The sequence below is a fragment of the Arvicanthis niloticus genome, chromosome 21, assembly GCF_011762505.2.
Source record: "Arvicanthis niloticus isolate mArvNil1 chromosome 21, mArvNil1.pat.X, whole genome shotgun sequence".
Classification (NCBI taxonomy): domain Eukaryota; kingdom Metazoa; phylum Chordata; class Mammalia; order Rodentia; family Muridae; genus Arvicanthis; species Arvicanthis niloticus.
This window is the reverse complement of record NC_047678.1, coordinates 29,953,343-29,979,776: the sequence shown is the minus strand read 5'-3', so window position 1 is coordinate 29,979,776 and position 26,434 is coordinate 29,953,343. Positions and strand designations below refer to the sequence as shown.

Genomic DNA, 26,434 nt, shown 5'->3' with positions numbered 1-26,434 from the left:
TTCCCATATGATGTGTGTGTGCTGAAGAGATGAAACACGGAAAGCATCTCAGTCGGAGTCACAGGCCTCTTGTTGGATGGTGGCGTGCATTGTAGAGGCCAGGCTGTCCTAATGGCCTTTCAGCCTTTCGTGGATCAGCTCTGAGATGGCTTCCTGGGTCTGCTTCTCCAGCTTCTCCAGCTTCTCGGCCACATCTCTCTTGAGATCCCAATCCAGTTTCGGAGGTGCTAGGTTGGCCAGGTCCACTTCCTCAATGACAGGCTCTGGCTTGGCAGCCTCCAGCTGCTTCTTCACCTTCTGCTCCAATGCAACTTGTTTGGCCTGGGGGACCTGCCACCTCTTCAGGTCTCTATCCTCTGGGACATAGTTCTGAAACCTGGGTTCCCTGTGCTCCTCTTCCACATCTCTGAGCCTCTTGTGCTGTGGCTTCCCATCTCCCCTGTCCTTGCACCCAGCTTTCTCCCAGAGGTCCTTCAGCCGTTCTTTCCGCACCAGCGCCTCTTCTTCAAGTTGGCACACACCAGCAGGAGCAGCTGCCATCTTTTAAGAGGCCTCCCTCCTTTTCTGCTCTGGCCTCACACAGACTCAGTGAGAAAGTGTTGGACTTAAAGATCTAAAACCAGGGGACACGCTCCCCCCAGAAACTCTCACAGATGGGATTCACTGCAATAACCTGAGGTTGGATGATAATAATAACCCAGTGCACTGGAGTTCTCTGCATACAGGCCAGAAGAACCAAGAAGAACCTCAAGTTGAAGTTAAGATCAGTTTTTATACTGTTTAAGGGGTGGACTAGAGAAACAGTGACTAGGCACTATATGATTGGTGGAACAATGTGACTTTTAAACTGATTGGTCTTTGGGGAATGAGGTGGCAAGGACCACCCTTGTCTGTAAATGGCAAGGATTGGTTCCTCCTGAGGAATGTGTCTACCTGCCTAGGGCCTTCCCCACCTGCAGGTGTGGTCTGAGAATGTTAATTCCTGCTTCCTCTGAATGTTAATCCAGCAGGGTAATCCAGCAGATGTCCTTGGACTAAGGAATATGCTCCTCCCAGGATGTGTCCTGGGGCAGTTAATTTTTAAGTTGAACCAAATTCCTAGAAAAGCAAGTGGAATCAGACCTTAGAGGAAGAGAATACAGGGAGTGGATTGCTCTGGTTTTGCCTCACCTCCACACTCCTCTCCTGATTGCCTTCTTGGAATACTTAGCCATCCTTATGCACTTGTGCCAATTCTTCAAGAGCAAATGCCTTGAGAAACTTTCCGTGAGCCTGGTGAGGTGGTGCACGTTTGTAATTCCAGCACTTCAGAGGCTGAGGCATCATGAAAATTAGGGGGTCGGGTTCAGTGTGGTTACATAAGATAACCTCTTCTTAAAGCCCCACTACCAGACAAACACTCAGAAACCTGCCTTGGCCACTCTCAAACCCATCTCACTCTGGGGTCAGCCTCTCCCTGCTCTACAGACAGCAGCAGCCAGTGGCACCTCGAACTCTCCTGATGAGTAGTTGCTCTTAAGCCTTGCTCTCCACTCTCTGTCTGGACTCCAGACCTGCTGAGTTGGAGACCTGGCTGCATGGCCTTTTCCTATGAACTCAAGAATGATCACTCATCCCTTCCTGGAGCTGCAACATAATCAGAGTCAGACTGCCTTCCCTGCCTAGGATCCTGCAAACAGCAACCAGGGCCAAATAAGCACCACAGTATAGAAAGAGTTTGACCAGCACAGGGCAATGGTGGTGACCGCCTTTAATCCCAACACTGGGGAGACAGAAGCAGGTGGATGGATCTCTGAGTTCGAGTCCAGCCTGGTCTACATAGCGACTTCCAGGACAGTCAGGGATACCTAGGGTGGGCTCAATATAGGGAAACCCAGCCAGAGTGAAGGCCTAAAAGAGATGGATCAGGCAGGGGGAAGTCAGCAGGCTCAGGTGATCCTTACCATCCTGGACCCAGGAAAGTGCTGTCTGCCCACCAGAGCCCTCACACCCAGACATGACCATGCACCTTTGTGTGTGTGTGTGTGTGTGTGTGTGTGTGTGTGTGTGTGTGTGTGTAAGGAGGGCAGAAGGATTGGAAAATTTGCTAAAAATAAATATGGGTTTCCCTTTGCAGATGGCAGGCACAGCACAGGGTCCTAGTGGATTTAGATGGCGTGAGGGAGGCCAGGAGTTTTGATGAGGGTGCTTGTGCCTAACAGGGTGGGCTGGGCCAACTTCCTTAAAGAAAAGATACCCAAGCCATGCCTAGAAGGGTCAAAAGCTCTCTGAAACACAGAGCTCTTGCATAGAACCAGAATCCATAGAACTAGATGGGATCAGTAGGATAGGGGATGGGGAAGGGTGTGTGTGACTCAGACATAGCCTGGACAGAGGCTGTTTGAACTACAGAGGGAGGCCACCCCGGCATCTCTAAGAGACCTTTACCATGAGGACAGAAGACATCTCCCATCCAGCCTCACAGTTCTGATCCCCCATCTCAGGGGTCTCCTCTCTGCCCCCTCCTTGAGTCTACCTGGTCACAGATATGGACTACATTGGTTCCCAAGCCAGCAGCCTAGAGAGAACTAACTTCTCCCAGTAATGAGAACCAAACGTTGCCTATAAGATGCAGGTTCTACATTCTGGAACTAACCCTGGTTGGTCTCTTAGGCTGGCTGCCGAGAGGCCATGACCTTTTTCCTCTACTTCCTGGCAACCAACTACTACTGGATTCTGGTGGAGGGGCTGTACTTGCACAGCCTCATCTTCATGGCCTTTTTCTCAGAGAAGCAGTACCTGTGGGGCTTCACCATCTTTGGCTGGGGTGGGGAGCCCAGTGTAGTGGGTAGGGTGAAAGTGGACTCCCACAGGGCATGTCCTGTCTCAGTTTTATAGCCGGCTGGGTCTGCCCATCCTGCTGTGACTGACTGTTACAGCTCTAAGGAACTCCACTTGACTATAGGCAGGGTTCACGAGATGCTGTTGACTTGGCCTGGCATTTCAGCTCTCTTAGGGTGATAATTCCTGGAGATGCAATGAGGTAAAACTTGGGATGGGAGTGGGATCTAAAGTCACCAGTTAGCCTGGGGTTGGGGGTATAGTCTGGAGCTTATAGTGTTTGTGCGTGTATGCCTGTGCACATACAGGCACAGGACAACTCTGTGGAGTCACTTCTTCCACCTTTGCGTGGGTTCCAGGCCTCCAGCACAGGTTGTCTGGGGTGTACAGCAAGGACTGACTTTTACCCCTGAGCCGTCTCTCCAGCCCTTGCTACACTTGAATCTGTAATGTACCTATGTAGTTGGATGTCTGTGGACTATGACACTCTCATCTCAGTCCTGGTTCTTATGTCTTCCATCAGTCTTGCTCAGCAGTCAACCCTACTGATCTTTCCAAAAGATGTCAGTATATTAGCCATTTCTCTCTTCCACATCCCTGGGCGAACCTCAAGCTGGCCTGTAGCTGGATGATCTGAACTCCTGATTCCCCTGCCTCCCTGGACTGCTGGTGTTACAGGTTATCTACAGCCACACGAAGATCTGAAACTGTCATCTGAGAGATTTTATTTACTTTTTGGGTGTCCTAACTTCTGTGTGCACACGCACTTAACTGAATGACCTAAGTCCTCAGCACTGTCTGCCAAAGCTGGGCCACTGTATGGAAGGAACACAACATACAGGGAACAGCATACTGAATGAGTTAGGCGGAGAGGAAGCCCTAAAATGAACTGTCAGGAGCCAACTTAGGAGAAGCTAAAAACTAGCAGGTGACATTCCTGAGATGGGTCCACTTTGGATCCTAATTTATGACAGAACTACGGTAGTCAAGGCCCATCAGAAATTCATTTTAGGAAAGATTTCTGCTATTAATATGCTTTTTTGTTCTTATTAAATATATGTAAAAATCACTATATGTTAACCCAAACTTTTGAGCCGATCTCTGCAAAACAATGGAGATGTACTATGTTGTGATGCTATATAGACAAATACAGGATGTTTTTCAGGACAGGGTGTCTCTGTGTCGTCCTGGCTGTCCTGGAACTCACTCTGTAAACCAGGCTGTCCTCAAACTTAGAAATTCACCTGCCTCTGCTTCCCAAGTGCTGGGATTAAAGGCATGGGCCACCACTGCCCGGTGATTTCTTAATTCTTAATGATGATCCTGGAAGATTTCCTAAATAATACCAGTATTTTTAAGCTTTTTTATACTGGGATTACTATTAGGTCCTCCTCTCTCACACTTTCTCTCTCTCTCTTTCACTCTCTCTCTCTCTCTGTTTCTCTCTCTCTCTCTCTTTTTAAATTTATTTAATTATGCAAGTACATCTTCACTGTCTTAAGAAATACCAGAAGAGGCCATTGGATCCCATTACAGATGGTTGTGCGCCACCATGTGGTTGCTGCTGGGAATTGAACTCAGGACCTCTGGAAGAGCAGTCAGTGCTCTCAACTGCCAAGCCATCTCTCCAGCCCCTCTTAGGTCTTCACTGATGTCAAAATTGCAAGGAGAACTCTGCCAGTCTTTAGTGTCATGAGTTAGTTGCTTCTGAGATAGCAAGCAGGCACCTACTACTCAGAGCACATTCCAAGAGGTTGTAAAACCATTAACCAAAGGTCATAAAAAGGGAACTACAATTTACTATAGGCACAAGGACAGAAGATAAAATATTGACTGGGTTTTTCTATACAAAGCTTCACTATTAACTTACTGTTTTTCACTCTCCATGACCCTGTAGATAATGTGACAGATAATGTCTGCCCAGATAATTACTCCTAATGTCTATGCATGTAAACATTCTCTGTTGTAAACTTATTTATGTGTAAACTTGTGATGACCTTTTTATACCATATGATCATGTATTCTGAAAGATGGCTATGTGCTGAGGACGACCAGAAGAGTCAGAACTGAGCTGAGGAGAACTTTTGTAGACAAAACGGAACACAAGAAGAACTTAGAAGTAAAGGCATACCATTGGGAGCAATGGTATTAAGAGTAAGGACATCACTGTGACATTAGAGCAGGAGGAGAGTGTAGGACAAGAATGCAGAGTGGAATAACTCAAAAACTATAAGGCAACTTAAAAAACTAAGAGAGCAATATGCAGCATGCTAAGGGAAGGAGGAGAACAGAGGAAGCTCCAGAAAGAGCAGAAAGAGCAGGCAGGCTTCTCCTGCCCATGGGACAGAACAGGCCTTTTTTTAATAGCAAGGCAGGCGTAGTCATATTAAAGAGAACAAAGCTTTCTTCTCTTCCAGATTTGGGTTTAATTCAGTTAGCAATAAAAGGGCAGAAGCTTTTTCCTTGGGTTTAATTCAGTTAGCAATAAAAGGGCAGAAGCTTTTCCCTTCTCTGTGCAATAGAGATTAAAGCTGGTTTTTCATCTAGAATAAGTGAGTTCTTTCTGCACTGGTGCTTAGTCTTTTGCTCCAAATGCATGTTAGTATGGATGTGTGTGTGGTTCCATATGTAATTGTGAGAACATATGCAAACTGAGACTCACTGGTTTGAATGGAAATGTATAAGTGTGCATGCATGAATCTGTGAATTTATATGAGCTTATGAATATGAATTTATATGAGCTTATTCCATCTTTGCTTATGTAAAAGTTTTTCCTCCTGCTAGCTTGACTCTCTTCCCCTGGTTCAATAGGAGTTTACTGCTCCAACCTTCCCCCTAGCCTGACCAGCAAGAGGCATCTAGACAAAGGGTGTCATGGCCCGAGATGCCTCACGTTTGGGGCAGCCTCTCCCTGCTCTACAGACAGCAGCAGCCAGTGGCACCTCGAACTCTCCTGATGAGTGGTTGCTCTTAAGCCTTGCTCTCCACTCTCTGTCTGGACTCCAGACCTGCTGAGTTGGAGACCTGGCTGCATGGCCTTTTCCTATGAACTCAAGAATGATCACTCATCCCTTTCTGGAGCTGCAACATAATCAGAGTCAGGCTGCCTTCCCTGCCTAGGATCTTGCAAACAGCAACCAGGGCCAAATAAGCACCACAGTATAGAAAGAGTTTGACCAGCACAGGGCAGTGGTGGTGACCGCCTTTAATCCCAACACTTGGGAGACAGAGGCAGGTGGATGGATCTCTGAGTTCGAGTCCAGCCTGGTCTACATAGCGACTTCCAGGACAGTCAGGGATACCTAGGGTGGGCTCAATATAGGGAGACCCAGCCAGAGTGAAGGCCTAAAAGAAGATGGATCAGGCAGGGGGAAGTCAGCAGGCTCAGGTGATCCTTACCATCCTGGACCCAGGAAAGTGCTGTCTGCCCACTAGAGCACTCACAACCAGACATGACCATGCACCTCTCTCCTCTCTCCTCTCTCTCTCTCTCTCTCTCTCTCTCTCTCTCTCTCTCTCTCTCTCTCTCTCACCTTGTGTGTGTGTGTGTGTGTGTGTCAGTGTGTCTGTGTGTTTGTGTGTGTGTGTGTAAGGAGTGCAGAGGCATTGGAAAAATTGTTAAAAAGTATATATGTTGCCCATTACAGATGGCAGGCAAAGCACAGCGTTCTAGTGGATTTAGATGGCTTGGGGCTGGCTGGGAACTTTGAGGAGGGTGCTTGTGCCTAACAGGGTGGGCTGGACCAACTTCCTTTTTAAAAAAGATAGCCAAGCCATGCCTAGAATGGTGAAAAACCTCTCTGAAACACAGAGCTCTTGCATAGAACCAGATTCCCTAGAACTAGATGTGATCAGTAGGATAGGGGATGGAGAGGGGTGTGACTCAGCCATAGCCTAGACAGAGGGTGTTTGACCTTCAGAGGGAGGCCACCCCCTCCCCCTGCAACCCTAAGGGAACTTTGCCATAAGGACTGAAGACATCTCCAATCCAGTCTCAAAGTTCTGATGCCCCATCTCAGGGGTCTCTTCTCTGCCCCCTTCCTTGAGTCTATTTCCTGGACAGAGTTATGGACTACATCGGTCCCAACCCAGCAGCCTAGAGTGAACTTCCTGCCCCCCCAACCCCCCACCCCCAATGAAAACCAAACCTTGCCTATAAGATGCAGGACCATCTAGTGTATCAGAGACAGCCCAGAAATGAGACTCAAGGCTCCAGCTAGAACCTATGAACTGAGAACCCATGAACAAGCCAGAAAGAAATGCTCCACCTTCTAAGTAATGACTAAGAATGAGAATACTGGGGCTGGAGAGATAGCTCAGTGGTTAAGAGCACTGACTGCTCTTTCAGAGGTCCTATGTTCAAGTCCCAGCAACCACATGATGGCTTACCATCAACTGTAATGGGATCTGATGCCCTCTGGTGTCTCTGAAGATAGCTACGGTGTACTCATATATATTTAAAAAAAAAAAAAAAAGAATAAGGGAGAGCATGTAGGGCAAATACCCCCAAATCTGATGGTCTGGTGGCACATGGCAAGAAACCCCAAGGTGCTAGGGGCTCCACAAACCACAGAGCCCAGTGCAGAGCCTCTCAGGATAGAGAGCAGTTGACATACTCTGTACACAACAGATATGGCAAGGACCTTGAAGGAATGCCTACAGGATGATGTAAAAGCATCCTAACTGATGTTGGACATGAAAAAGATCAGGGCCTGCTCTTTGAGCTATGAAGCTGATTGAGGGGTATGGAAACAGGAAGGCATGCTTTGGCATCACAGCCCAGTTCCTCTGGGGAGCTGTGCCTGCCCATAGGGCAATCCTACCTTCTATACAAAGTATAGACTCCAAGCAGCAGTACCTGTGCATGAAGGAAGCTGTTCAATAGTTAAACAATGAATGAATGAATGAATGAATGAGTGTGGGCTGAGAAGGCAGGTGAGAGCAGATGATCAGAGCTTTGCCCACAGTGGGACCTGCATTTGCAGGGATGTGGAACACACAAAAGTGCATGGCACACTGAAAATATAATACAAGGTTAGAATGTGACCCAAGCTAACAGCTGGACCAGTGGTTTGCGACCTGGGGTGGTAACAGGGGTCACCTAAGACCATGGGAAAATACAGATGTTTACACTATGATTTGCAACAACAGCAAAATTACATTTATGAAGTAGCAATGAAAATAATTTTATGGTTAGGGGTCACCACAATGTGAGGAACTGTGGGGTTGCAGCAGTGGGAAGGTTGAGAACCCCTGAGCTACACAGTAAGCAAGGAAGGGACAGTCCTAACGAGTGATAGGGTTGATCTTTTCAGGTCTGAACGTGGCAACAGCATGAGCAAAGTCCAGCCCTGAGGAGCACTGGGAGGGTGTCAGTGGGAAGAGCAGGGCAGTGTGTCACAGCAAGAACGCCCCACCCCAGGCTCTACCTGTGCTCCTCTTCCTCTTCTCTGAGCTGCTTGGGCTGTGGCTCCCCATCTTCCCTGTCCTGTAAAGAAAGAAAGAAAACTTCTGCTCAGTTAAAATTCTCCTGTAGTCCAGGTCACCTGAGAAGCCAACAAAGACAGGACAATCAGGACCAGGTCTGATGGCTACCATGCAGGCTCTTCCCTGTTCTCTTCCTTCAAACTCTACAACTCTCCCAGCACTCGGGAGGCAGAGGCAGGCACATCGCTGTGAGTTCTAGGCCATTTGGGTCTACACAGTGAGACCTTGTCTCAAAATTAAACTGAACAACAGCAACAATAACAACAAACCCCTCCATGATCCTAGCCCAGGCGCAGCTACAAGGCAAGCAGGAAAAGCTAGAGGATCGTAGAGAGCAAGAATGAGCTGGTCAGGGCTGGATGGCCACCAGCCACCTTCATGGAACTGGGTGGGACCATGTGTTGGGCTCTAGGGAAAGGGGGAAAGGTGGTCACCAACAACTTGGCCTCTTGGCATTCTTTCCAGCCTAGAGACTCATCCAGAAAAACCCATTTGGATCTCTTCAGAAGTAACATAATTCAGGACCAGGCTTGGAACTCACTCACTGCCCAGGTCTGTGGCAGTACTAAGGGAGACAGAGGCAAAAGAAGCCATGGAGCAGTCTATAGCAATATTTCTTCTAAGTATGGTAGTGGAACTTTTTCTTAAACGTGTGTGTGCCTCTATGTGTGCTTGTGTGTGCCTCTGTGTGTGCCTGTGTGTGTGTGTGTGTGTGTATGAACACATGTACAAGGGTGCCACAGTGCACATGGAGGTCAGATGACAACTTCCAGAAGTTTGAATAGGTTAGCACAAATTTCAGGAGCTATTCCTCTACCATGTGGAATCCAGGGACTGAACTCAGGTCTACAGGCATGGTGACAGAATGAGGTACACATCCCACACTTCCCCCCCCACACACACACACACTGAGGTGGGGCCTCATTGTGTAGCCCAGGCAGTCTTTGAACTCCTTCCTCAGACTCTCAAGTGCTGGCATAACAAGGCCAAACATGCCTGGCAATCTACTAGAATTTTTCACTTTTATAATTTTTCCCACCCTCTTTTCAAGACAGGTTTTCTTTATGTAGCCCTGGCTGCCCTTGGAATTAGCTCTGTAGTCCCAGCTGGCCTTGAAATCATGGAGATCTGTTTGCCTCTGCCTTCTGAGTGCTGCAATTAAAGGTGTGATACACTGCCTGGTTTATGTTTGTGATTCTTGTCAGAAGTTATACTGGCATGGCACAGTTTTTCTCCTTCCTTATTAGGGAGTTAAGTCCCCAAAGACCACAGATTGAGATGTCCTACTTTGTTAGCTTTCTCAACAGCAGTCTAGTCCCAGAGCCAGGGCAGCAGGGGTTCCCAGTCACCAGGAGTCTGACTCCATGCCAGAGATCAGCCTGCTGCTGCCACTGAGAACCCAGATAGCATGGAATCTTGTCATTCCAAGCTGCACTGCTGAGAGCTCTATACTGATCTCTGTCTTTTGAGGGAATTAGAGCCCCAGCCTGTGTGACTACTCAGTGCCTTGCAGTATTGTGTGGGCATCTTATTGAGAATCTATTGATATATAAATCTGACTGATGAATTATATGCTTCAAGAGCTTTGATTTACCGGATTAAGAGGATTTGTTACCACCAGCCATAGGGATGGATGGCATAGAAAGAACTAGCGGCTCTGAGGTAAGAGAACCAGAGCTGGGAAGACCACTGTATTGGGGCTAGCCTTGGAGGTGGTGAGCCTGGGACTGCTGGGGATAGAGTAGCTGGACAGAGCATGGGGTGATGCCAACTTTAATATTTCCTGCAACAATACCATAAGCTCAATTAAACTTTGATTTTCCATCTTCAGGTTTTTCAAGACAGGGTTTCTCTGTGTACACATACATACATAGCCCTGACTGTCATGGAACTCACTTTGTAAACCAGGCTGGCCTTCAACTCAGTTCTGGTTGACTCTGTCTCCCAAGTGCTGGGATTAAAGGGGTGCTCTGACACCACCGGGCTTTTAATAATTATTTTTTTTTTAAAGATTTTTATGTGTGTTGCTGTTTTGCCTTTAAGGACAGTTGTTAGCTGCTGTATGTGTGCTAGCAATTGAACTCAGGTCCTCTGGAAGAGCAGCCAGTGGTCTTCACTGCTGAGCCATCTCTCCAGCCCATATGCCCTTGATTTTAAAAAAAATGGTTTGAGAAATAAAAAAAAGGAGGTCAAGAATTCAAAAGAGATTAGTGAGGAGAGTTCTATGGAAAAGTTTAAAGGAGGAAGGGGGAAAGGGTAATTATAGTCTCTAAAAAGGTCTTTTTTAAAAATTTGCCACATGGCTTCTGCAGTGAGAAGCTGCCCACATGCCCTGGTCATCTGAGTCAAACCTATAGCAGTGAAGTGACAAATGTCACAGACAAATTGCTCTTACAACTAGCCACGGGTTTTGTTTCAGAGATGGGTTCTCATAATGTAGCCCTGGTTGGCCTGGAACTAGCTCTGTAGACCAGGCTGGCCTCAGAACTCAGATCTCCCACCTGCCTCTGCCTCCCCAGTATTTGGATTAAAGGTGTGTACCACCACATTTGGGCTCTTCACTTCTTAGCAACACTGAAATCACCAGCCTGGGCTTGCAAATAGACTTTTATTATCATTGAGGAAGAGGACACATAACCTACTCAGTTTTCAAGAACATATGTTCAAGGTATATGCCATCAGATAGTTGTGGGTGGGACCATTTGTCATCATTTGAATTATGCTCACATTGTCATATAATGTTTTGTTATAAGAGCTGTCAAAGGAAAAACAAGATGTCAGTACTCAAATGGGAGTGAAGCTTATCAACTGATAATTAGACTATCATGACATTACAGTCCTGAATTTGTTTTAAAACTTTTTAATACTTGTCATGTGTGTATGTATATGCATGCACTCCTGTGTGTGTACCTGAGTATGTATGTGCCTATGCATGCATGCCTGTGTGTACGAGTAACTGTATGCATGTGTGTGTGTACCTATGTGTGTGCCTGAGTGTGTGTGTGTGTGTTTGTGTGTGCCTGTGTGTGTGTGTGTGTGTGAGTGCATGCCTATGCTCATATACATGGAGTGGATAGATAATAACCTGTGGGAATCAGTTCTCTCCTTTCACCAAGCAGGTTCCAGAGACTGAACATTCTATTCTTACACTTTTCCAAGGTCCTTACTTCCTTGACATCCCCCCTCATAAATAACAGTAACCTGCCATTTCACCTTTTGCTTCAGACCCTGACCTCAGCCTACCAAGTCCTTAATGTCATGCAACCTGGGCACTTTAAAGATTGCTGGCTATATGTACACCGTGAACTAACTCACAATTGCCACTTACAGCATCTGCAGTGACCCTGTCAAGTCATCTTCAGCTGTCATCAGCTGCCCTGACTCTGCTGTTGTCAAGACCCCATACCTTTTCTCTATCACTCTTAACTATAGACTTAAGGTGTTTCTAATACTAATCTATATATTCAACTATCATATTCACAAGGTCAAAATTTCAAGTTAATTTAATTGTCTTTTAAATGTAACCTTAAAAGGTTTATCATCGTGCTAAATTTAAATAGAATCAATCTCCCAGATAGAAGGAAAAAGCCCTTCTTGCTCCTTCTGCTCCACAATAGGTTTTTGTCTTCCCTAAATGCATCTCAAATAGTGTTCATGCTGTTAACAGATTTATCTCTTTTGTAAACTTATAAGCTCCAAGAAACCCACTCAGATCTATGTAACCAAACAGACTCCATCTAGATAAGTACACTTGCCAATCAATAGCCTAAGTTTCTACCTGTTACCTATTCCAGAGGATGGGGTTCCCCTCTTGTTCCCTTGGATTGGGACTTCAATCACTCCAACCACCAAGACCTAAGGGTTTCAAATATACACCTAAGAAGATTATTCTCCCCAAAGTACTAAACTGTATTCTCTACCTGTAATATATATATTATATATATACATACCATATATATATATATTTCAGCATCTTGCTATATCCAGGCATCTACTCAACATCTGTATCCAGAACAGCTCCAGAGAAACAACAGATGTGCCAGCACCTGCTCTCACAGACACAGATGCTTCTACTACACCTGCTTCTTCCTATCCACAGATGGTCCCACAGATCCTAGATAGCAAAGAAACAGCCAATTCTCCTAAGACTGGACCAACATCCCCATCTTCGTTTTCTTAGGTTTCCCAGGGACACAACACCTCAAAGTCAGCAAGAAATAGCTAAAGATCAAGATGGTCCTATCCCTGGTTCACCACCACCTCTTTCTAGTTTCTCCTTTTAAAAATTAAAGCAAAATGGAGGAATGTCAGCATGCCTTCTAGGCTCCAGCCTAGGCAACAGCCAGGTAGGCCTGGCTTGCCATAAAAGGGGCTGTTTGTCCCCTCCTTGCTCTCTCTTCTGCCCCTTCTGTCTGACTCTTTTCTCTCCTTAACCCCCTTTTCCCTTTTCACTCTCCCCCTCCCCTCCTCTCTTTCTCTCCTCCCTAATCATTGCCTTAAATAACCTCTATTCTATACTATACCCATCATATGTTTGCTACCTCAGGGGGAAGGGATGCCTCAAGGTCGGCCCACCAAGGCACCCTCCCACCTCACCAGACTTTGCTCACAAAACATATCCTGGTTTTTTAAAAACACAACATAATCTACTTCTTCCTCTGCCTGCTCTGAACTCTTCTAGATGCCTCTGGCTGCTCTCTCATATCTACAGTAAACAACCTTAATCATTATTATGGAGAGTCATGTCAGCAGTTTCTTTACTGAATCCCCTCAAATAGCAAAAAAAACAAAAAACAAAAAAACAAAAAACAAAAAACAAAAAACAAAAAACAAAAAACAAAAAAAAAAAACAAAAACAAAAACAAACAAACAAACAAAAAACCTCAAAGCATTTCCAGCAAAATCAGGAACAAGACAAGTATATCCACAATCTCTACTCTCCCTCAAAATGGTATTGTTTTAGCAAGAATAATCAAACAAAAGAAGCAAACAAAAGGGATGCCAATAGGAAAGAGAAGCCAGAGTTGCCTCATTGGCAGACACTATGAGCCTGTACTTAGAGACCCCGAGACTCCACCGGAACACTCTTAGAACTGATAAACTTCCAGCAGATTGATAGGCTATGAAGTTAACATGGGAAAGAACATTAGTGCCCTTCCTATACAGCAATAGACACAGTGAGAGAGGATCAGGGAAGCCATCCCATCCACAGCAGCCTTGAAACACCACCCTAAAAGGGCCTGGTGGATGTGGTACACACTTTTGATCCCAGCAGGCAGAGATTGGTAGATCTCAGAGTTTGAGGCCAGCCCAGTCTACAGAGCAGCATCCCCCAAGGTTCTTACACAGTGAAACCCTGTTCCAAACCAAAAATACAACAACAAACAAACCCTAAAGCAAGAGGCCAGAGTGATGGTTCAGCAGCTCAGAGCAAGTAATGTTCTTGCAGAAGACCCTAGGTGGGTTCCCAAAGCCTACACAACATCTCAGTCTCTGGCCTCGGCCAGCAGGCACCAACCACAAACTAACACAGGCACATACACATATAAAATAAAAAATATATCTGGCACCAACCATAAACTAACAAGGCACATACATATATAAAATAAAAAACATGTCTTAAAAAAAAAAAAAGGAATACCTGGGGAAACCCAACCTAGTATGTGAACAATCTCTATGATAAAAACTTTGAAACACTGACAGGCACTGCAGAGATGGCCTAGCTGAGGACCCGAGTCCAGCCCACAGCTCCAGTGCCCACAGCTTACAGCCATCTACAACTACAGTTTTAAGGGACTTGACACCCTCTTGTGACCTCCACAGGCAGCAGACACACTTGCATCACACATACATATATACACAAAAAACACTCATAAATCTAAAAAAGGGGGGAAATCAGGTGTGTGGTGTAAACCTTTTGACACATGGGGAGCCAAGATAGGTGGATCTACATGGGGACTTCTAGGACAGTCAGGTCTATACATGGAGATCCTGTCTCATCATCACCAACAACAAAAAGATGAAATCACAATTCACATCCAGGTAACTTTTGCTACTCATTGGCCAGACTCACCTCATGAATATCCTGGGTGGAAATCTGGGCCTTGGGATTTGCAATACAGACAACTGATCTGTCTTGTTGGTTTCTTGTTAAGCCACACCCGGAGAGATAACATGCATGTTCCCGAAATCCTGCAAGGAAACCCCAACAATATTTGGACACCAGACAGTTGAGGGGCAACTCAAACCAAAGAAGGAATGTTTCAGTTTCCTCTACCTTGTTGAAGGCTTGTATAAAAGTTGTGGGAAGGATGAAGCAGACACAGTCAAGCACACTGGAGGTTGGCCATTGGTTCAGATACAGTTACTCTTTAATGTGCTTCTATACATACAAAATGGGTATTGGGGGATGGGTCTGGAACTCAGTGGGCAGAGTGCTTGGTTCTGTTCCTAGAGGCCTACAAACCGTAACCCAGTTCTCATTTGGAGGCAGAATAATCAAGGTCATTGGTGTTTTCTACATGAAGAATTTGAGGTCAGCCTGTAGTACATGAGATCCTGTCAAGGAAGGAAGGAAGGAAGGAAGAAAACAAAGGAAAAAGAAGCAAAGAAAGAAACAAAGAGAAAAAGAAACAAAACAAATAAAACAGCCAGATATAAAGATGTCCCAGTCCCAGTGAAGGCAAGCTGCAGATCTTGAGTTTGAGGCTAGTGTAGTCTACATATCAAGTTCCAGGCTAGCCACAGCGATATAGTTTCAAAGCAAACAGAAAAGGTAAGATTTTTCCCATCAGGAGAACCAATTCCACAAAGTTGTCTACACACACACACACACACACACACAGACACACAAAGTGCCATGGACACACATCACATACACACGCTAAAAATAAGTGAAAGAAATTTAAAAGTATCTCTCTATCAGAAAGCTGTTCTGAGGAAGTTTTTAGAAAAAAAAAAGATAACTAAAGCCTATCTAGTAATTTCCCCATTAAATTCTCTCTGTACTCTAGGGAAGATATGAAGCCTTCAGGGCATAGAGCTGGTTTTAAGATTTTGAGCAACCACTCAGCAGATCACAGAGTGGTTCTATGGCTAGCCTAGCAAGGCAGCTCCATCCCATTAAACCACAAGTCCCTTCCTCTTAATGAGTGAGAATGTAGGACTGCAGAGAATGGGAAAAACCAAGAGGGTGTCTCTTCTAGCTAACCTGTTGTCTTCATGTGAATTTCCTTGTAAGTGAAATCTTCTGGCTTTTCCGGGGACTTGGTGTGTTCTTGCCATATTTTATAATGAAAGAACTGCTTCGGCTTCTCCCCCGAGTTTCCACATCGGAGATGGGTTTCTATGCCCCTCGAAGGTGGCACTGCCTACAGCTGCACGCATCACTGAGCTAGACCTGGGTGAGCCCTAGCCATCCGAGCCTCAAGTCCCTGCAGTGCAGCCTGCGCTATCCACTTCACTCTCACCTCCTGCCAGCTGCTCTGCTCCACAGAGGACGCCCACGCGGTTGCTACGGAAAGGACGGGCGTTTCCCCTGATTTGTGCAGTGGTCAAAGGTCATCCTTTCAAGTTCCCTTTCCGGTTCCGGTTACTGTTGGGTGCCGACTTTTAGCAGAAAGCAGCTATCAGCTTTGCAGCCATCTTGAGCCATATACCCTGACATGAGATTTGAATTACAATCGCCTACAACAGCTGAGAACACTCTGATAATCTTGGTTTCGATATCTTGAGATTAAAGGTGTGTGACATTATAGAGATCAGAGTTAGAGACAAGCCCTAAGGGCATGATTAAAGGTGTAACTTAGAGGCGTGGCTTAGAAGTGAGACATATAAAAGGCAGAGACAGAACAGATCAGAATTGAGACGATAGAAGACATTAGTCAGACTATAGAAGACAGAACCAGAGATCAGAGAATATAGACGGAGATCAGAGAATATAGAGGGATCATCAGAGACGAATCTCTGACATTAGGTAGAATCTGCTGTCACCCTCGCTCTTGCTGGAACCTTGACCCACAGACCGGAGCAGCAGCTTGGGCCGGGATACAGTGGCCGCCCAAACGTGGGTCGGCCCGGGCCTCAACATTTTGCCTGGGCTGCAACATTATTTTGGCCGACCCAAAGTGGGGCTAGTGCGGTCCCCAACAGGTTCCGGAATCTAGTTTGTTGTGGGCTGGCTCTGCGGTGCAGGCTGTTTCTTGAAGTCGGTTTCTGAAGTCCAGGTGTGGGCCAGGGTCGCTCGTTTTCCGCCACTGCAATCATGGCGGCCTCCACAGCAGCCGGGAAACAGCGGATTCCTAAAGTGGCCAAGGTGAAAAACAAAGCGCCTGCAGAGGTACAGATAACTGCTGAGCAGCTTCTAAGAGAAGCTAAAGAAAGAGAACTCGAGCTCCTCCCGCCTCCACCTCAGCAGAAGATCACAGACGAAGAAGAATTAGAGGATTACAAACTACGGAAAAGGAAGACTTTTGAAGATAACATAAGAAAAAATAGAACTGTGATTAGCAACTGGATAAAATATGCACAATGGGAGGAAAGTCTAAAGGAGATTCAAAGGGCTCGATCCATATACGAGCGTGCTTTAGGTGTCAACAACCGGACTATTCCACTCTGGCTGAAATATGCAGAAATGGAAATGAAGAACCGCCAGGTCAACCATGCCCGAAATATCTGGGACCGTGCCGTAACAACTCTGCCACGAGTCGACCAGTTCTGGTACAAGTACACACACATGGAGGAGATGTTGAACAATCCTCCTGGTGCTCGGCAGGTGTTTGAACGCTGGATGGAATGGCAGCCTGAGGAGCAGGCCTGGCACTCCTATATCAACTTCGAGCTGAGATACAAAGAGGTGGAGAAGGCCCGCACCATTTATGAACGCTTTGTGCTCGTGCACCCTGCTGTGAAGAACTGGATCAAGTATGCTCGGTTTGAAGAGAAGCATGCTTATTTTGCTCAAGCTCGGAGAGTCTACGAGAGAGCGGTTGAGTTTTTTGGGGATGAGCATATGGACGAACACCTGTATGTGGCCTTTGCTAAATTTGAGGAAAACCAGAAAGAATTTGAAAGGGTACGAGTTATCTACAGATATGCCCTGGATAGGATTCCAAAACAAGAAGCCCAAGAACTCTTTAAAAACTATACCCTCTTTGAGAAGAAGTTTGGTGACCGGAGGGGTATAGAAGATATCATCATGAGCAAGCGGAGATTCCAGTATGAAGAAGAAGTGAAGGCTGATCCACACAATTATGATGCATGGTTTGATTATTTACGCTTGGTGGAAAGTGATGCAGAAGCTGACACTGTGCGGGAAGTCTATGAGAGAGCCATTGCCAATGTGCCACCCATCCAGGAGAAGAGGCACTGGAAGCGCTACATCTACCTCTGGATTAACTATGCACTCTATGAAGAGCTGGAGGCCAAGGATCCTGAGAGGGCAAGACAGGTATATCAAGCGTCTTTGGAACTAATTCCTCACAAAAAGTTCACGTTTGCCAAAATGTGGTTATATTACGCACAGTTTGAAATAAGACAGAAAAATCTGCCATTTGCCAGAAGAGCTCTGGGAACTTCCATAGGCAAATGTCCAAAGAACAAGTTATTCAAAGGTTACATAGAACTGGAACTACAGCTTCGAGAATTTGACAGGTGCAGAAAGCTTTATGAAAAGTTTTTGGAATTTGGACCTGAAAATTGTACGTCATGGATTAAGTTTGCAGAATTAGAGACAATCCTTGGTGATATTGAGAGAGCTCGGGCAATATATGAATTAGCCATCAGCCAGCCACGCTTGGATATGCCAGAGGTACTTTGGAAATCATATATTGATTTTGAGATTGAGCAGGAAGAAACGGAGAGAACAAGAAACCTTTACCGACAGTTGCTTCAGCGAACACAGCACGTCAAGGTATGGATTAGTTTTGCTCAGTTTGAGTTATCTTCTGGGAAAGAAGAAGGAAGTGTGGCTAAATGCAGACAGATTTATGAAGAAGCTAACAAGACCATGAGAAACTGTGAGGAAAAAGAAGAGAGGCTTATGTTGCTTGAATCCTGGCGAAAGTTTGAAGATGAATTTGGAACAGCATCAGACAAGGAGAGAGTAGACAAACTCATGCCAGAAAAGGTCAAGAAGAGAAGAAAGGTCCAGGCCGACGATGGGTCTGATGCCAGATGGGTAGAAGTCTATGACTACATCTTTCCAGAGGATGCTGCCAACCAGCCTAACCTCAAGCTTCTGGCGATGGCCAAGCTTTGGAAGAAACAGCAACAGGAAAGAGAAGCTGCGGAACAGTGTACCTTCCCCCCAACCATGAGCAAGCCTGAAGAGACCTTGGTTACCACAACAAGGTCAAGTGACTGGATCTAGGTGGAGTTACCCACCTTGGCTGCCCGGAACACAGAAGCAGAACTGCCCCTGGGCTTGCTTTGAGACATCTCTCACTGTGACCTGGAACGACTATGGATTATCCCACCCATCTGGAACCAGGAGGGGTTGTGGGTTGGGTATTCCCCTTTAAATTGAGAGCTGCACATTAAAGCTTTGGGCCTTGATCAGAGAACTTTGTCTTGGCCTCATCTCTTCTTGCCCTCCAGCCCCTTTCATTCCCAGCCCCCCTTTCAGGTGAACCCAGTTGACTTGTGGCCGAGGGAGGCTACAATGGTCCCTCCTGAGATGGTTACAGACAGGCAGAGCTTGAACCTACCTAACTAGTTCTTAGAGAACACACTGTGCTAACTTTACAGCTAGGACAATAGCTGGGGAAACAGCAAGGTGGGTGCATGGCATAGAGGTGAGCACATGTGACCACGAGGGGGAGGAGCAGGAGACAGCACAGACAGAGCCATGTTCACTTGACAGAGTAGATAGTGCTGGGAGGAAGCCGAGTGGCCACATTTCACAGATTGAGCTGTCTAACCAGAAACATTGCAAGGCCAGGGTATGCAGCTGAGGAGCCATGGGACCAGCACCCTAGGGTCCTGCCCCTGCTTCCCCAGCCAAGTTGGTCTCCTGGCCTGGCCAGGGTGGCCATCCCATCGTCCATAAGAGGTTTTCCAGAATCACTTCTGCTGTTCTAATCCTTTCTTTCCTTATAAACTTTACAGTCATGCTGGATGTAGTGGCTCACCCGGCATCCCAGCACTAGCAAGGCTGAGGCAGGACGATTGTTACAAGTTTGAGACTCCCCTGAGCTACAGTTTGAGACTGTCTCCAGACTCTCCTCTGCTCTCACTCCCTCTAACAACCAGCTTGCTGATGTCAACTAAAGACAGGGAAACAAGCTGGCATTTTGATTACAATTTCATTGAGTCTGTGGATAATAAATACTATTTATTTTTCTTCTAGTATAAGTCTCATCCTGTTCCCCACAGACAAACCTGAGTTCAGTCCTGGTACCCATGTTGAAGGAGAGGACTCACTCCTACAAGTTGTCCTCTGACCTCTGTGGTGCATGTGCACACACCCACACACACTGTAGACATACATACATACATACATACATACATACATATATACATACATACATACAGACAGACAGACAGAGACAGAGACAGACAGACAACAACAACCAAACCCTGCAGAAATAGAAAACAGAGTGGAAAATTAATTCTTTTATGTATTGGGGAGACAGTCTTACTGTGAGGTTCAGGCTACCCTCAAATTTGCAATTCTCCTGTCTCAAGTCCATTTCTGATCGGTCCAGTACATCCTTGGATTTCAGTGACCCATGGATGTTATTTATGTTGGAGCCCATCTGAAATTCTGGATTGTTTTTTTTTTTTTTTTCTCCATAGAGAGCTTCTTGCCCCTCCCAACAACACCTGGCCTAGGGGTTCCCTGATCCTCCCTTGTGGGACTGATGAGGTGCCCAGTTATATCGCACTCCCTGCTGAGGGGTGATCTACCTGCCCTGGGATTGTAGAGACTATTTCTATCTCTGGCAAAGTGGTATGCTGCAGGCTCACCCCGTTCTTAAGATGGGGTCACAGTGGGTAGCCCAGAGCTTTGCCAGGGCCCTCTCCTCCTGGGCTCTGCTACATTCTTCTTCTCTCTCCAGCCTGTGAGGTTGCAGGGAGCCCTGCTTTTCAGACACCATTAGCAAGAGTCAGGGGTTCAAAAGAGGCCCTTGTTATTTCTTAGCTCCACGTGCTCCCCTGCAATCCTTCTTGGCTTTGTTCTCTAAGGCCGAGCAGTGGATGTTTAAACTGTCTCTGTGCCCCAGTTTTTTGTTTGTGGAAAGAGAGTTAAATCTTGGACTTGCTTAGAAAAGCCCAAAGCACAACCCAGTGCCCCTTTTCCTGAGACTCCTGCCCTTTGTCAGTGGGCCAGGGACACAGGGATTCAGGCTTTGGGCCCCCTTCATGCTGGTGGCCATCTGAGAACACGGGGTGGCAGGTGAAGCTAAGCAGTAGTCTCTTATTACTCATGGACCCTGGATCTGGTTGTGGGGTTGGAATTATTTTTTTTACTCTCCTCACTAATCCCTGCTGTTTTCTTTCCACATCCAGTTTCTGTTCCTCTTTTCTTTCCACCCTGTGGGGAACAAAGCCATGGCAGCAGATAGGCTCCATTTCTCACTGTGCACCCCAGTGACCTGTTGCTCACTCCAGATCTGAGCAGGCATAGGGAACATGGCCTGTAGGGTACCCCTAGATGTGTGGGATGGGCGCATGGGTACCGGCACTTTATGGGTTTAGCCTAGCCCCAGGGGCCTTGGCAGGAGGGAAAAGGTAGTATGTTGGTATGTTAGCTGGGCACATGGCCACTAGTTAGTTATGTGGCCACAGGCATCGTGCACCTCACCTGTGGAATGACTTAACCCTCTCATGGACTGGGAAAGCCAGCAGCACTCTTAGCCTAGCCTAGGCAGAGCTCTCATGGTTGAAAGGCTGTCCTGAAAACCTAGGACTTTCTGAGAGACCACAGTTCAAGACAGAGTGGGGAAATAGCTCTTTCTTCTGTGCCTCTGGCCTAGGGTCTGTCCACTGTCCACACCTACCTTAATTAAGCCCAGTGACCCATCAGGAACTCTCAACTTGTTGCCCTGTGGGGTAGCCAGGTCCCCTCTTCCCAGGGACAGTCCTCTCTCTATTTGATTTGGATTTGATGAGCTGCTGAGCTGGGAGACTGCCTGCAGGTAGTGGATAAAAACCTGGGCTCCTGCTGGGGAATTCTGGTTTCTGGGATTCCACACCCCTAGGTTTGAGGATTTTCTAGTTGCATTCAAAAGAGCTGTCAGGGTTTGAGCTTTGTAAGTCTCACCAGCATGTGAGCAGATCATGACATATGGTTAAGCCTTGTCCCCATGGCCTTTGTGGGCCACACCCATCAGGTGTCAAACAGATCAGGCTCTTGTGTCTCCTTTGTGTTGGTCAAATCAACTATAGCCTCAGGCCCAGAAGCCACCTTCTGGAACCTTTGTATGTAATATAAAGCCCCCCACCTGTACTTTTGAACACAGAGAGTGTCTCTCTCTGTCACCCTTCTCTGTCTCTCTGTATCTCAATCTCTCTCTCTCTCTCTCTCTCTCTCTCTCTCTCTCTCTCTCTCATCTTCATATCACTTGGCCCAGTATACACAGACCCTTTCCACTGAAAGTGATGGACTGTGTGACATACACTGGCTGTAAGACTTAAAGGTTCTGAGGAGGTTTGGCTGGGTTAGGAGAGCTGGTATGGAGGGCTTTGTCATTGAGGCATTATGCAACCCAGGAGCTCTGGCTTAGCCTTGTTCTCAGATGTACAATCTCTACTGTGTGACCTCATGAAAATGGCATACCCTCAGTTCCCATTACTGTCAAATGGAGACAACCCAGTAGATGCTAGTGTCCTCAGTAACAATTGCCCAGTTTCTGAGGAACGTGTGTGTGTGTGTGTGTGTGTGTGTGTGTGTGTGTGTGTGTGTGTGTGAGAGAGAGAGAGAGAGAGAGAGAGAGAGAGAGAGAGAGAGAGAGAGAGAGAGATGGGGGGATGGTTAAGTTCTGTGCTTCCCTTTACTTGGCCACCTCCAGACAGGAGGAGGAAACATGGAACTTGCACATGGGAAGCAGGCATCCCATCCCACTCCTGCACTGAGGTGTGCTTGTGCTCTGCTCTCACAGGGAACTCAGGCTTCAGAACTATGTCCCAGAGGATGAAGACATGAAGAGGTGTCGGGTCCCCCAGGCCAAACCAGTTGCAGGTACGTGGACCTCTTTTCCCCCATGCTCCTTCCAGTCACCCTCAGAGAAGAGGTACCAAGTCAGAGAGAGCCATCTGGGGCATTCACACACCTTCTCAGGGAGCATACATAAAAGGGTCAGGAGGGCAGGGAGGAGGCCCCTTGTACCTCCAACCTGGAGTGGGCCACAGGTCCTCAGGGCATGAGGAGTAGAAATGACCTGAGATCCTTGGGCAGCAAGGCAAGATGGTGAATCCTGTATTGCTGGGGAGAGGGGCAGAATGAAAGACCCCAGAGAGAAGCTAACCATAGAGCCTCAGGGGACAACCAGCAGCAACACAAAGGCCAGAGAGAGCCTTGTCCAGATTCCCCACTCCTTTGACTGAGGGTGACAGATGTAGGGTGAAGAGGGAACCTCCTAGTCACAGGAGCAGATTTATCCTTGGTCCTGAAGGATCTGGCTTCGTTTGGTTTTGAGACAGGGTCTCACTGTGGAGCTTACTTTCTAGACGAGGCTGGCCTTAAGCTCACAGACATCTACCTGCCTCTGCCTCCCAAGTGCCACCATGCTTATCCAAGAATCTTAGTTTTTAATTCTTGATACCAACTTTCCATTGTGCAAGTAATGAATGAGTAAATACCTCATCAAAAATTCAGAAGTTGCCCTATTGTTCGTTGCTACTCCTCTCCCTGCCCCATGGAGTAGTGGAGGCTGGCATGGGCACCCCACAGGGTGGGAGGGTGATGAGAAACTGGCCCTAGGCCTCTACCAGGAGGCTACCAGAACTTAAGTTTGGCAGAAGGAAGGAATGTCAGAGAAACACATCCCTGGTGACAGGTCTGAAGGCTGTCCACGTTGTTCTGTTTCAGGCATGCATCCCCAGAAGGGGACACTCAGAGAGAGACCTAGGGACTTACTGGAGGCAGGAGGTGCCTGTCATGAGTCTGAGGTGGGATGAAAGGGAAGATAAGGCACCCAGACTCCAGCCATGCCAGACCTAGAGGCCATCCCTAGGACCTTCCCTTTTAGTGCCATAGCTCCCATGGACACAGGCTCCTTCCATTTTGTATCTGGAAGCCTGAGGCCCGGGCCTTGTCCACTCCAGCTATAGCCTGCTCTGTCCCTTTTTGGGCCCTGGGGTCTGCCTTCAACCTAGGAGACCAGATGTCTTCCAGGGTTGCTGCTGAGTGGTGTCCCTCCTCTTCCCTGGGGCCCTTTTGGCTGTTAAGTCTGGAGGAAGAGCTCCCACCCACCAGGCCTGTGTTGTTCTTTCCCCCTCTAGTGGAGGAGAAGGTGAAGGAGCAGCTGGAGGCTGCCAATCCAGAGCCTGTCATTGAGGAAATGGTGAGTACCTGGGAGGCCCCTCCCTGCTTGTGCTGCTTCCTTCTCTAGCTGTCTCTGTTCCCACCCTACTAACTTCCTTGCCTGCCTGTATTTTTCTGCCTCTATGCCCAGTCTCTGCACTCCCTCTCAGGCTGGGCTTTGGCCCTGAAGCATTGTCTCCTCTCTCCCTAGGACCTGGCCAACCTGGCACCTGGGAAACCTGACTGGTGAATGTTGTCCATAAAGGCTGGCACAAGCCCTTTGGGGAGGTGATGGTGTTTGGTGCATGTCAGAGGCCTCGGCTGGGAGGACAGCCAAGGGACAGATAGGGAATAGGGATGAGCACTGCAGGCATAGCTCTGCCCAAGAAAGTCAGGGATGAGGGCTAAGTAAGTAAGGCATGAGACATGGGCGAGGGGCCCAAGGGATGAAAGAGCAGGCATCCTTTCGAGCCTCTTCTGTAGGGGGGAAAACTCACCTACTCTGGGGGCTCCGACTTAGCAGTGCACCCCTGTGTGCTCAGGATACCACAGTGAAGAGACGGATGGGCAAGCAGATAGGGCTTAGGCCTCTGTTGTAACTGTGAAGTAGGGAACCCAATCCCTTCAAGCCTGGAAGCCCCTCTGAGTGAGCTGAGAATATGGGTGAGGGAAGGTGCTGTAGGCACGTCTCTTGGTGCCTGTAGATCTGTGGGGTGGGTGACAGCACCTACCACAGTGCTTTAATTTGATGAAACAGCCATGAAGTGTATGCTGAAGGAACTGCAGAACTAGAGAACTCAGGCTGATTTTAGGAGTTCTGGAAGCCCCAGGAGTGGGGGTGGGAGGCCGTGGCCAGAGGGGGAATAGGGCTGACAGTTGGCCACCACAAGTTCCTCTCTGATGCTGACTCAGGGGACATAGAAGGGGGATCCCAAGGAGCCAGCCACCATTCTGTTTCAGTCTTCTACCTTGACTGAGTGTGTGGTAGGCGTCCCCTTCTCTCAGTTACCTCGGTGGAGTTAGGAAGGCTGATGGATGATAGGGTCCAGAAAAGCAGAGAAGGTAGCATCATGTTCTCCCCAGAGCAGCATCTCAGGCAGGATAAATATCAAAGCCCTGCAGGAAGATCCCAGGGCCACACCATGCTAACCCTTAGCTTCTGCATTTCCCCTCTCTCCTGATGTAGGGATCTGAAGAGAGATGTGGCTAAGAAGCTGGAGAAGCTAGAGAAGCAGACCCAGAGTGCCATTGCAGAGATGATCTGTAAGTGCACTCTGGCCAGTGGGGGCCTGCCCTTGGAGCAGTGACTTCAGCACAGACCTTTTCCACTTGTCTGTTCTCTCTCCATCCAGGTGAACGGCTGAAAGGCCAGGAGGACAGCCTGGCCTCTGCAGTGGCTGCCAACATTGAACCAGAGGCCTGTGACTCCGACTGACATGTTTTCCTATTTCATCTCTTCAGCACAGACATCTCCTCTGATGTAAATTGTGCTTTTTAACTTCTATAAATAAAGCTTTCTTTAATAGAGTCATGTCGCTTCTATTTTTCTAAAGACAGGCAGAGTTCTTGCAGTTTTGACATCAGAGAAGACCTAATAGGGGCTGGAGAGATGACTCAGGGTTGACTGACTGCTCTTGCAGAGGTTCTGAGTTCAGTTCCCAGCAACAACCACACGGGGGCTCACAGCCATCTGTAATGGGATCCAATGCCCTCTTCTGGTATTTCTTAAGACAGTGAATGTGTACTCACATACATTAAATAAATTTAAAGAGAGAGAGAGAGAGAGAGAGAGAGAGAGAGAGAGAGAGAGAGAGAGAGAAAGAGAGAACCTAATAGTAGTCCCAGTATAGAAGAGTTTAGTAACCACTGACATTATTTTAGGAATTCTTCCAGGATCATTATTAAGAATTAAGAAATCATCTATTTGTGGGGCGGTGGTGGCCCACGCCTTTAATCCCAGCACTTGGGAGGCAAAGGCAGGTGAATTTCTGAGTTCAAGGCCAGACTGGTCTACAGAGTGAGTTCCAGGATGGCCAGGACTACACAGAGAAACCCTGTCTCAAAAAAACTAAAAAAGAAAATGAAAAGAAATTGTCTATATAGCATCACAAGACAGTACATCTTCATTGTTCTCCAGAGATCTCCTCATTAAGTAGGGTTAATACCTAGTGATAGTTACATATATTTAATAACAGGAAACATATCAACAGCAGGAATCTTTTATAAAAATGAATTTCTGATGGGCCTTACCTACCCTAGTTCTGTCATAAATTAGAATCCAAAGTGGACCCATCTCGGGAATGTCACCTGCTAGTTTCTAGCTTCTCCCAAGTTGGCTCCTGAAAGTTTATTTTAGGGCTTCCTCTCACCCTAACTCATGAAGTGTGCTGGTCCATGTGTGTTGTGTTCCTTCCATATGGTGGCCCAGCTTTGGCAGACAGTGCCAAGGACTTAGGTCATGCAGTACAGTGCATGTGCACACAGAAGTTAGGACACCCAAACAAAGTAAATATAATCATTCAGATGACAGTTTTGAATCTCCTTGTGGCTGCAGATAACCTGGAATACCAGCAGTCGAGGGAGGCAGAGGGATCAGGGGTTCAGATCATCCAGCTACAGGCCAGCTTGAGGCTAGCCTGGGCCATAGAACCTTGTCTCAGG

The 26,434-nt window shown here is 47.1% G+C and overlaps 1 long non-coding RNA gene and 2 pseudogenes across 1 annotated transcript; 2 read left to right on the top strand and 1 right to left on the bottom strand.

The window, feature by feature from the left end:
* Positions 1-108: 108 nt before the first annotated feature.
* Positions 109-540, bottom strand: LOC117693232 (coiled-coil domain-containing protein 12 pseudogene; annotated as a pseudogene).
* A 15,966-nt stretch (positions 541-16,506) lies between these two features.
* Positions 16,507-18,691, top strand: LOC117693231 (crooked neck-like protein 1 pseudogene; annotated as a pseudogene).
* A 5,154-nt stretch (positions 18,692-23,845) lies between these two features.
* Positions 23,846-25,300, top strand: LOC117693547 (uncharacterized). The gene is made up of 3 exons (XR_004604452.2): positions 23,846-24,019; positions 24,960-25,036; positions 25,126-25,300. It is a non-coding gene; the product is annotated as an uncharacterized LOC117693547 (long non-coding RNA).
* The last annotated feature ends 1,134 nt before the right edge of the window (positions 25,301-26,434 follow it).